The sequence below is a fragment of the Trichosurus vulpecula genome, chromosome 9, assembly GCF_011100635.1.
Source record: "Trichosurus vulpecula isolate mTriVul1 chromosome 9, mTriVul1.pri, whole genome shotgun sequence".
Classification (NCBI taxonomy): domain Eukaryota; kingdom Metazoa; phylum Chordata; class Mammalia; order Diprotodontia; family Phalangeridae; genus Trichosurus; species Trichosurus vulpecula.
In genome coordinates this window covers 47,608,712-47,620,539 of record NC_050581.1, presented here as the reverse complement: position 1 = coordinate 47,620,539, position 11,828 = coordinate 47,608,712, and the positions used below count along the sequence as shown (strand labels likewise).

At 42.7% G+C, this 11,828-nt stretch overlaps 1 pseudogene; it reads left to right on the top strand.

Annotated features, from left to right (window-relative positions):
* Positions 1-1,207: 1,207 nt before the first annotated feature.
* LOC118832098 lies at positions 1,208-11,570 on the top strand (annotated as a pseudogene).
* The last annotated feature ends 258 nt before the right edge of the window (positions 11,571-11,828 follow it).

The following is an 11,828-nucleotide window of genomic DNA, read 5'->3' as shown; positions in this document are numbered from 1 at the left end:
GGTCACTTAATCCTGGTCAAAGAGACATCAATTTCCATATTGCCTGTCTTGATAATAGGAAGGAATTAACATTTTCCTAAATCTGTCTGGGCAACACAATGAGCAGAAATACAGCCTTTAGATTAGATGAAGGAGGATGGGGAAGCTCTGAGTCTCCAAGATAATGATTACTAAGGAAAATAATTTTTCACAAGATCCTCCTATCCTTTCTTTGATCTTCTTTGTCCTAACATATTGTAGTCTCCCCGACAAGTTTCTGATATTGTCCACAAACTTCATCTCCTTCCCTACCTCTCTTCTTTCCCATGTGTTGTTACCAATTCCCTACCTTCAGGGTACTGGCTCATTAGTCCCTGGAAGTTTTCAAGAGTATCTACATTATTCACTTTAAAAAAAATAAAAACAGACAAAAAACAAAAACTGTTTTAGTTATTCTTAGATTTTGTCACCTTCCTCAGCTCATTCCAGACTTTAGTATCCCTGACACTTTTCCTACAATCCAACAAACTTTTAATTTCATCCTTTGTTAAATGCCCTGGCTCTATCTCCCGTTCATGTCTTTTTAAAAAATTATAGCTGATTGGTAAGTGAATTTCCTGCACATCCAGAGTCCCTTCAGAGACCTCCTAAAGAATTCTCTTTTTCTTCCTTGTTGGAATTTCTTCTGTTTTTGTCTTCAGAATTGTATTCTTAGGGGCTTCCTGTCTCTTTCACAGTAGTGTGAAAGGAGTACTAGGCTTAGAGGCAATAGGATCTGGGTTTGAATCCCAGCTCTACTACATAACACCTGTCTGATCTTAGTTAAGTCCTTCAGCCTCAATGAGTTGTTGTTTCCTGACCTGAAAAATGAGAAGCTTGAACAAGATGATCTCTCATATCCTTGAGAGATTCCTAATCTTGCCCACCCAGGGTACTCTGCCTTTTTCCTCCTTTTTTAGTCAATAGGAATGTCATACCAATTGCAAAAGTTAGCCCTCAGTTAACAATGAGCATACCCTCCTGGTTACAAACCCAACCAGTCTTCTTGCGTGCATTTTGCATTCTGTAAGCAGCTGTTCTAAACACAGAGAGACTGTAGGGATTTCCAAAGAGACCCAGAAGCAAAGGAGAGATGGTCATTCCTCAAAACCAGCTGTCAGTGAAGAAAGGCTTGTTTCCCACTGGTACTCCTCCAGTTTCTTCCCTCCTCTTCTCACCTGAATTCACCATGGTTCTTCCCAAGCAGCTGCTGAGCAAATGGCATCTAATGGAAAGGAAAGGATTTAATGAATACATGAAGGAAGTGGGAGTGGGGATGGCCATGAGGAAAATGGCTGGAATGGCCAAACCAGATGTTTATATTTCTGACAATGGGGGTGTAATTACCATTAAGACTGAAAGCACTACTAAAACTACACAATTCTCTTTTAAACTTGGTAAGAAATTGGTTTGGGTTTTTCTGGAGGAGGAAGGCAGAGCAATCGGGGTTAAGTGACTTGCTCAAGATCACTCAGTAAGTGTGTCAAGTGTCTGAGGCTGGATTTGGAGTCAGGAGGACCCTTGGTGAGAATTTTGATGAAACCATAGCCAATGGCAAGAAAATTCAGACTCATTTTACCCTTGAAAATGGTACATTGGTCTAGCACCAGGCATGGGATGGCAAGTGTAAGAAATGGGAGGAGGAGTTTTGTTTCTGTAGAACTAAAGGTGTACTCCCCACCCCACCCCCACTCCAGCTTTAGCAGAAACCAGGCCTCAAGGTCGGTCAGGTGTGAGGTCAGAGGCTTGTACCCATGCACATGCTTTTTGAAAAGGCAGTCAGGGGAACTAGAAAGGCCGAACCAGGTGAACCAGTTCAAGCTTATCTAGGGTCTGGTCTTGGTCAAGAATCCAAGCCTACTGATTTGCATAATTTGCATACGTTAAAGAGGGAAGGTAGGGGAAGTAAAAGAATGTAGATTAATCCTAAACTAAGACAAGGAAAATCTAATTAGCTTCACTTTTGCTTCTGTATCCTTATTATCCTACCTATATAAACTGTATAACCTAGGAAAACTATGTAAAAAGTAAAAAATGTAAACTAACCATAACTCTAGCAGGAGTGGAGCCCCTGCAGCTGTATCAGTGTGAGTGTTTCTAATGAGCACTACACCTGCTCTCTCAAGAAGTATAATAATATGCTTTCCTCTGCCCACACTGGTCCTGATTTCCTTGGGTGAGAATGGGCAAATCACATGGATCTTCCCAAGGTCATGCAACCAGGAAAGCAATGAGCAGCGGAAGCTCATCTCGGGCTGACTTCCTGACCCTGCCTTGGGGAGTCCTGTGATCCCCACTGTGGTGTTAAAAGGGCTACCACTCAGGATTCCCCCGGGGAACCCTGTGGTCTGCATAGCCTTCTTAAGGGGACATCACTTGAGTCTTCCGGCCCTGTCTTGGGAGCCTTGTGATCTTACCGCCATCCTAAGGGGCCATCACTTGGGTCCTCCTTAGGGTCTGACCCCTAGGAGGCCCTGTGATCCCCACAGATTAAGGGGGGCTACCACTTGGTCTTTCTCTGGGAGTACTGTGGTCTGCACAGCCTTCCTTAAGGGTCATCACGTGGCTCTTTCCTGGGGTCCAACCCTAGGAGGTCCTGTGATTTCCCCACAACCATTCTAAGGGACCATCACTTGGGTCCTCCTTAGGGTCTGACCCCTAGGGGGCCCGGTGATCCCCACAGATTAAGGGGGGGGCTACCACTTGGTCTTCCTCTGGAAGTCCTGTGGTCTGCACAGCCTTCCCTAGGGATTAACACAGGGTTCTTCCTCAGGACTTTGGCCCTGCCTAGGAAGTCCAGTGATCCCACAGACCACGTTTCTCACAATTTGGGGAAGTCCAGTGATCCCCAAAACCGTGTTTCTCACAGCCAGGAACACACAACAACAAGAAAAAGAAAAGATGGAAAGCTATTGGTGGACTGTGTTATGAACAATGTGACTCTCTACAGGTGTTTTAATAATCCAGCTAGCAGCTCCTGCGGGGGCGTAAAATCCCCCCACAGCCAGCACCCAGGAGGCTGCTGGCATGCCGGGAAAGCACAGGTTCTTTTTGTCTGCTTAACAAGGAAAACACGGTGAAGGGGTTGACCAGCTTACTTTAATCCAGCATTCAGTTAGCATACAGACAACACTCATTTAGTTCAGGGGTAAAACGCCAGCATTCAGTTAGCATTCAGTTAGTTCAGGGGAGCATACAGGCAAGCATCAAGAGACAGACCAAATACAGATTCATTCACTTACTTCAGGGGAAAAAGTCAGCACCCTGAGGTTCAGAACATTCATTTGGTTCAGGGGAAACGAACCAGCACCCTGAACTTCAAAACAAAATATAAACAAATTACAAATATCAACAGACAGACCCAATACAATTCATAGTTACCAACATCTGGACTCAGCCCGAGAGCAAGGGCTGGCCCAGAGTCACGCTTGCCACTGCTCCCGCGCCAACCAGAAAAGGAAAGAGGAATCTTCAAGCTGTCTTCTCCCCTCTTATAGAGTTTTTGACATCATCAAGCGCCGCCTGAATGACCAGGGCTGATTGGTTCTTGAGTTGGCCCCTTCCCCTAGGTTAACACCCAATAGAGCATGGCTCTGGAGTCAACACCTCCCCTCAGCCAGCCCCATGACTCATCACACAGGAAGTTCTCTGCTCACAGGCATGGGTCTCTGGGCTTCCCCGGAAGAGGAGCACCAGGCCCAGCACCCAATGAGATAAACTGAGCCACCCAAAGAAAACAAAGGCCATTCTGGTCACAACAGGGTCTATGAGAAGGCCAAGCGAAGAAATTCCATCTTCATATGGGACAGGAATTAGCTGTTATGAATGCACTAGCTCGGTTCAATGAGCAAAACTCTCTAACCAAATTCTCTTGCTTTTTTTTCTTCTTCTATTCCTTACTGTGGTCTGTTATCTCAGTGACTGACTGCTTGCAAACAGTTTTATTTCCAAGCTTTGATGTAATTAGGATTGTTTTGACTAGTAAATAAAAAATTATGCTATCACTAGGGGAAAAAGCCTTCAAATTTATAATCCTTTGAAGATGGATAATCATTTAAGATCAGAAATTTAGAGATAGAAGGGGTCCCCGACTCTCAAGCCATCACTCTTTCCCCTGCACCAAGCTGAGATGAGTTAGGCCTGTGAGAAACACATTTGTGGGGATCAAAGGACTTCCCAGGCAAGGTCAGGGATTAAGGTCACGGAGTAAGGTCAGGGAGTAAGCCTGTTTGTTGTCGCAGCCCACCACTTCTCTGGTTGTGAGCCCTCAGGAAGATCCACGTGATAGACCCATTTTCATAGAAAGAACTCAGAAACAGAGCGGGCAAAGGAAGGTGTTTATTACACTTCTTGTGAGAAAGCAAGTGAGCTGCTCACAAAGAACACACACACCACACAGAAGCAAGAGCAAGCTTAAATATTGTTAGTGGAGTAAGACTCCTCCCATCAGAGTCAGGATTGGTCCAGACTCCTCAAGTTTACAATTCTTCCTTATACTCACACTACATTCCCTCCTTAGTATGTACCCCATCCTGGTCATGGATCCCATGATCAGAAAATTATGGAATCTCCACCCTTTGGGCATGTAAGTTAATATTCATGAGGTTAGTTGACCAGGTGCAGTAGTGAGGGTACTTGTGACCAGGGCAGTGAGCTGGGTTGTCACATCCTGACCTTTTATTTCCCCTTAGGCCAGGATGTGCTCAACCACTGTCCTCGCAAAACAAGATACGGAAACTTATCACAAGCTCCCAACAGCCTGGGAGCATTTGCCATTTCTCAATAACATCTGTGGGAGCAAAACAAGATACCATAATATCCATTCTTACAGGGTTGTTGTTGTTTGTCCTTCATTCTTGAAGAGGACCATGACATCAGGGAGGTAAGGCCATGACATGCGAGTGAATTGGTTTTAAATGAGGGAGGGCTGTGCAAAGCCACTAGCCTTACTTTCTCCTCTGGAGCCATATGACTCCAGTGGCCAGATATCAGAAAAACTGGAGATGGCCCAGGATGCAGTGGGGGACCTTGGCCTTTTTAGAAGGAAGGAAGGAGGGAAGGAGGGAAGGAAGGAAGGAAGGAAGTGTGTGGCTCAGATTTACCAATTAAAGAATTAAAGCAGAGGTGTCTCAAGGTGAAAGTAGAAAGGAAATTTTATTATGATCCCGCGGGAAAGGGCAACTCAGGCACCAAGAGCACCAAGGGTCCTCTCAGTGTCAGAGTGCACTGGACACAGAAAATTCAGGTGTTTTTATAGGTCCCTAACTGCAATTCCCTCTCCCAACCTCCTTCCTCTCAGCTTGAAGATGCAAGCTTTGAGGGTACAACCTGGACAGGATAAATCTACCCCGGTGACAATGGCAAAGAACAAATGGTATGGTTATTTTTGACAAGCAGGTGACACACCATTCTTACATCTTAAGTGATAAATCTACCTCAGTGACAATGACAATGAACAAATGGTTCGGTTATCTGTGACAAGCAGAAACCAGTTGTTGGATGTGAATCTGTGGCAAACTAGCCTTTCCCACCACCCTTGCTTCTGCAATGGATGCCGTCCATCATGCTTACATCTGTGACAGATATCCCCCCAGCACCCTTACAGTTGTCTCCCATCATTCTTACACCTAACTGGTCTTTCTGACCAGGTCTTACAGGGCTACATTGTACCTGTCTTTCCAGCTCTTCATCCATTTCTCTTCTGGGAGCCCCTTGCCCTTAGGTAAATACGCAGGATTCTTAGGGGATCTTATGGTTGCTGACTTGTTCACCTCTATCATTCTTTCTTTCGGGCCTCTCACTCTGAGGTGAATACACAGGATGTGAACATCCTGTGTCCTATTCTTATTCTCAGGGATCCTATGGTCACTAACTTGGCTTACAGAAAAGAGAATACCTAAGTAGAAAAAGAGACCTTACTATTCTACTTATTCCTATTTATTCAATTTGTCCTTTTTATGAGAGGTCTTCACTCATTCCACTCAGAAGGAAGGAAGGAAGGAGGGAGGGAAGGAAGAAAGGAAAGAAGGAAGAAAGAAAGGAAGGAAGGAACAAAGGAATGAAGGCATGTTGCCGGTGGCCAGTTCCAGTTTGGTCCCAAGGGGGCAGCTCCTTTTGTACTCAAAACAGTTGTCTTTCTTCTTTCCTTCCTTCTTTCCTTCCTTCCTTCCTTCCTTCCTTCCTTCCTTCCTTCCTTCCTGTCTTTCTTTCTTTCTCTCAGTCCACATAGAGTATCACAGCCTTACCTGAGGGTGCTCTGCCCAAAAGGAATATAAATTTTAATCTCTGAAACTTTTTTCTTAAAGACCAGCCTTAAACCCAAATCACTCTGGTTCTCATTGATCAGCCAACAATAGGTCCCAGACCAAGCCCTACTTGGTCATTGTTTGGGTCCTGGTTGACTTAGAATAAATGTAAATAACAATTGTTTCTGAGTTTGGGGAAGCCTACTTAGAGACAATAGGATGGACTGCGTGGTGTAGACTTTTGCCATTGCGAAATTTTCAGTATATTAACACCTCAGAAATTTGCAACAAAAAAATCAGGACTTGATTTATTGTTTTGTTGATTGTCTAGTGTTTAGAAAGTGTTCAAATGTAGATTAACAATAATTAAAGTTCAGATTAATAATAATAGTTCCTTCCCTTGTTAAATATTTACCAGCATACCCCTGCATTGTTCTGTTTAGCAAAGATGTGCTCAATTATCTTAGAAAAACATGGAAAGACTTGCATGAAATAATGCAGAGTGAAATGAGCAGAATCAAGAGAACACTGTATACGGTAACAGCAATATTGCTTTAAGAATGATTTTGAGCAAATAAGTCATTTTGTCTATTATAAATACCCAAATTAACTATAAAGGACATATGAAGAAAGATGCTATCTGAATCCATAGAAAGAACTGATAAATAGATTATAAAATAATTTTACATACATATATATGTGTATACACACACACACACATGCACACACACACATATTTGTGTCTAATGATAGCCATCTCTAGAGGAAGGGAAGAAAAAAAAAGAAATTTACATAATAACTTTATTATATATTTAAAAGGAATAGCAAGTCGTATGTGAGAAACGTGGTTTTGGGGATCACTGGACTTCCCCAAATTGTGAGAAACGTGGTCTGTGGGATCACTGGACTTCCTAGGCAGGGGCAAAGTCCTGAGGAAGAACCCTGTGATAATCCCTAGGGAAGGCTGTACAGACCACAGGACTCCCAGAGGAAGACCAAGTGGTAGCCCCTCCCTTAAGCTGTGGGGATCACAGGGCCTCCTAGGGGTCAGACCCTAAGGAGAACCCAAGTGATGACCCCTTAGGACAGTGGTAAGATCACAAGGCTCCCGAGACAGGGCCAGAAGTCCCAAGTGATGTCCCCTTAAGAAGTCTGTGCAGACCACAATGTTCCCCAAGGGAATCTGGAGTGGTAGCCCTCTTAACACCACAGTGGGGATCACAGGACACCCCAAGCAAGATCCGGGAGTAAGCCCGAGACGAGTTTCCGCTGCTCATTGCTTCCCTTCACTTGACCTTAGGAAGATCCATGTGCTTTGCTCATTCTCACCCAAAGAACTCAGGACCAGAGTGGGCAGAGGAAGGCATTTTATCACTTTCCTCGAGAGGGCGGGTATAGTGCCCACTGGAACACTCACACTGATACAGCTGCAGGAGCAGGGGTAACCATTCCCTCCACTCCTGCTAGAGTTACAGTTAGTTAACAATCTTTATTTTTTACGTAGTTTTCCTAGGTTATACAGTTTATACAGGTAGGATAATAAGGATACAGAAGCAAAAGTGAAGTTAATTAGATTTTCCTTGTCTTAGTTTAGGTTTAACCAAATTCTTTTACTTCCCCTACTTTCCCTCTTTAACATATGCAAATTATGCAAATCAGTAGGCCTGGATTCTTGACTAAGACCAGACCCCAGATAAGCTTGATCTGGTTCAAGTGGGTTTGGCCTCTCTAGTTCCCCTGACTGCCTTCTCGAAAACCATGCACATGCGTACAAGCCTCGGACCTCTCACCTGACTGACCTTGAGGCCTGGTTTCTGCTAAAGCTGGGGTGGGGGGGGGGGAGTACACCTTTAGTTCTGTGGAAACAAAAGTCCTCCTCCCATTTCTTACATTGTACGTAATAGATTTACCTTTCATGTGCAATCATCTTTTTTGTTATACTATGTTATGGAAATTCTTGTTTTATTCCATAAATTAAAAAAAATTTTTCTAAAAAATTGCTTAAACTTAGTGGGAATTCAGTAGAAGGCTCAGGAGTAGAAACCATCACCAAACTGGAGGTCAGGTATTGTAGTTAAATAATAATAATAACAACAAAAATAATAATAACTGGCACTTATGTAGTGCTTTAAGGTTTGAAAAAATTCTCTCCATCAGTTATCCCATTTAAACCTCACGAGGGCCTCCTGTTTTAGGAGGATGTGTTTAAAAATGTTGCCACCACCACCTCACCAGAATTTATACAGTAGTTGAAAAGCAGTAATCAGACCCTAGCTAAAACACTCTGAATATGGATGAAATAAAGGGTTCATGGCATAGGATATGAAAGTTGGGTATGAAGATTCTCAGGCAAGACAAAAGGATGAAGGTCAGTTTTCTACAGTACATTCCGCTGAATGATAATGGGGAAGCATAAGGGCAGAATCAAAGAAATACCTACTTTTCAACTTATGGATTAACCATTGTGAACTTCAGAGGTGACCTCAGTGGAATTATTCAGATTTTTGAGGTGAAAAGAATTTATTTGGGGGTGGGGAGAAAAGTGTAATTTCGTTAGTATAAAAAAATCACAGATAAAGAAACTTCAAATAAAGATCTACAACTCTTCTGAAATCTATAGTCTTAGTGGGTTTCCCAGGACATGGAGAGGTTAAGGGATTTGTCTACAATCAGGTGGACATATTTTCTTATATTTCCTTCTTTTTTTTGGACATACTGATGCTGGAATATATTTTGTTTAATGATACATTTTTGTAATGAGGTTTTTTTCCTAAATGAGCACAGGAAAAAGAGATTGGAGGGAGAGAATTAAAAAATGAAGATAAAATAAAATTGAATTTGAAAAATAAGAAATAAAATAAAAGCTAAAGCAAAGCAAAATCAGAATCACACAGACAGTGTACTGTGTCAGAGCTCTCAGACTCTAAAGACCTCTCTCCCAACTTAGAGATTACCTTGCTATTGAGATGAGACTTTAATATTTGTATTTGTTCATTTTTTTTCTGCCCTAGGAGGGGAAGTAGTTTGCTAAATGTAGTGGTATGTACGATGTGCTACACACTGGCCATGCCGTGGAGAGGTTTCCTAGATTAATCGAGTTAACCTGGTCTTGGACAATGAACCAGTGTACTTGAGCCTAAGAGTCCAGCTGGACAAATTCCAAAGTCTACAACAGAAGTTGTGTTCTGGAAGTAGAGACTGTCTTCATCCGAGGCCTTGAGGTAGCTGGATGTACCAAGCCTTAAAAGAAGCATCATGGACCACATTAGGCCTGGGAAAGCCAAGATGAAATTAGATTAGACTAAATTAGAAAGTTTAGTTGCTACTTGGTCCAGGACTAGGTAAAATTCCTTTATCAGTTAATCAATAAGCATTTATTAAGATCCTACTATGTGCCAGGAATTGAGGTTACACTTTTTGTTATCTTGACCTGATTAATTATTTCCACTTTTAGATGAACTCTTTCACCTTGTAAATAAACCCTGGAAAACACAGTCCTTTTGTCTGTGAAATGCATGGGGAAAGGGAAGGGAATAAGCATTTGTATTGTAGCTAATACATGCCAGGCACTGTGCTAAGTGCTTTTACAAATATTACCCCATTTGATCCTCAGCAACAATTCTGGGAAGCAGGTGTTGTTCTGTATCAACAATCCAGCTAGCAGCTTCTGTGGGGGTGTATGATCCACTAACAACCAGCACCCAGAAAGTTGCCAACACAGGTCCTTTTGATCTGCTTTACTTAAGGCAAGCAACATTAAGGGGTTAACAATCTTACTTTAATCCAGCATACAAATAACACCCTCCTAGTTCAGGGGAAAAAGCCAGCACCCGGAATTACAGACCAGATACAATTTGTAGTTATCAACATCTGGGTGCACAGCCGGGGAGCTCATTAGAACGGCTGGCCCAGAGTTACATGCCACTCCTGCTGTGGCTCAGAGCTCCAAGCGAGAACGCTAACCTTTGCACTTATATATCCTGTTCAGGGCCAGAGAGCCCTGACCTCACCCAGGCTGGGAGTGGAGAAGTTCCCCTCCCCCAATATCACATGACATACAAATCAATGGCTCCCAAATGTCTCAGTGCCGAGAAATACAAAAACATCCCACTTCATCTGCCCCATTCAAATAAAGGCCAGAATCACTAAAGGTCAACAGCAAAAAGTCCCACCCTAATTACTATTACATGTTCTTATCTCCATTTTACTGTTGAGGCAAACAGGTCAAGTCATAGATATTATGGGTCTGAGGCTCCATCTGAACTCAGTTCTTCCTGACTCCAGACCCAGAGCTCTACCTACTACACTTCCTAGCTGCCTTGGAGACCCCATTCTTAGAGAAGGAAAAGAAGGAAGAGATGCCAGATCAGGCATTTAGTTATGATGGTTGTAATAGAATAAGTTGAGAGATATAATTAGGATTCTCTGAGATGAGAGCTCTGAACTCGGAGAACCAAGCTGCCTCAGGAATCTGAGACAGTGGATAAAGTCCTGGACCTGGAGTGAGGAAGGCCTGGGTTCAGATCAGGCCTCAGACATTTACTAGCTGGGCAAGTTAACAGCACTTAACTTCTGTCTGCCTTAGTGTTCATATAAAATGGGGATTATAAAAGTACCCACCTCCCAGGGCAGATACAAGGATAACATGAGATAATATTTCTGAAGTACTTGGCAAAACTTAAAATGCTATATTATAAAATGCTAGTTATTGTTACAAGAGTCCAGAAAGCTCAGCCTTGAGTTTTGGTTCAGTGAGGAGGAAACATGAGAAAGCAGTCAAAGATAAAAGCCCTAGGGCTAAAATTCAGATCCCCCTAGATCAGCTTCAAGAGAAGGCCCAGGTAACCAGGAAACTTGGGAAACCAAATTTGAGTCAGAGGAGCCTAAGGCCCAGGGCAGGACCCTTCGTACCTTGTCATTATGGAAGAAGATGAATTTCAACAAATATTCAATTTAGCAAGCATTTATTAAGCCTGTACTATGTGCCAGGTTCTGTGCTGGAGATATAAGCATTAAACAATATTGACAGTTCTCACTAAGCAAATTCACTTTGCAAATTTTTGCAAATTTTAATGCAAATTTGACTTTACATAAAGAATTCTGAAAGAAATCTGTATTGCAAGAAAATTATAATATTCTTGACGCAAATCAGACGCTGTATAATATGATGCAGGTAGTGTAAACAGTGGTGGGAAGCTGAGAAGCATCTCTAAGTCAATTCCTGGGGACAGTGATACTATGTCTCTCCCTGTGTTCAGCAGTGATCTTTATATTTTCGCCATGGCTGGCAGCAAACATGCTCAGTGAGCCATCTGGTCAGCATGAACCATTAGATGTGCAGATGAAAATAAAAACAGAAAATGTGAAGGCAAAATTGCCATCGATTGCACATGAATTTAGTCTTGGGGTGTCCACTGTGAACACCACAGTGAAGAATACAACTCAGAAGCATTCAAAAGGCAGTGTTTGCATGAAGGTGAACTATCTATTGGGGGAAAAAAAAGAGAAGGTGCTAGTCTAGAGACAGAGAAACTATTATTTTGTGGATGGAAGACCAGACCAAGA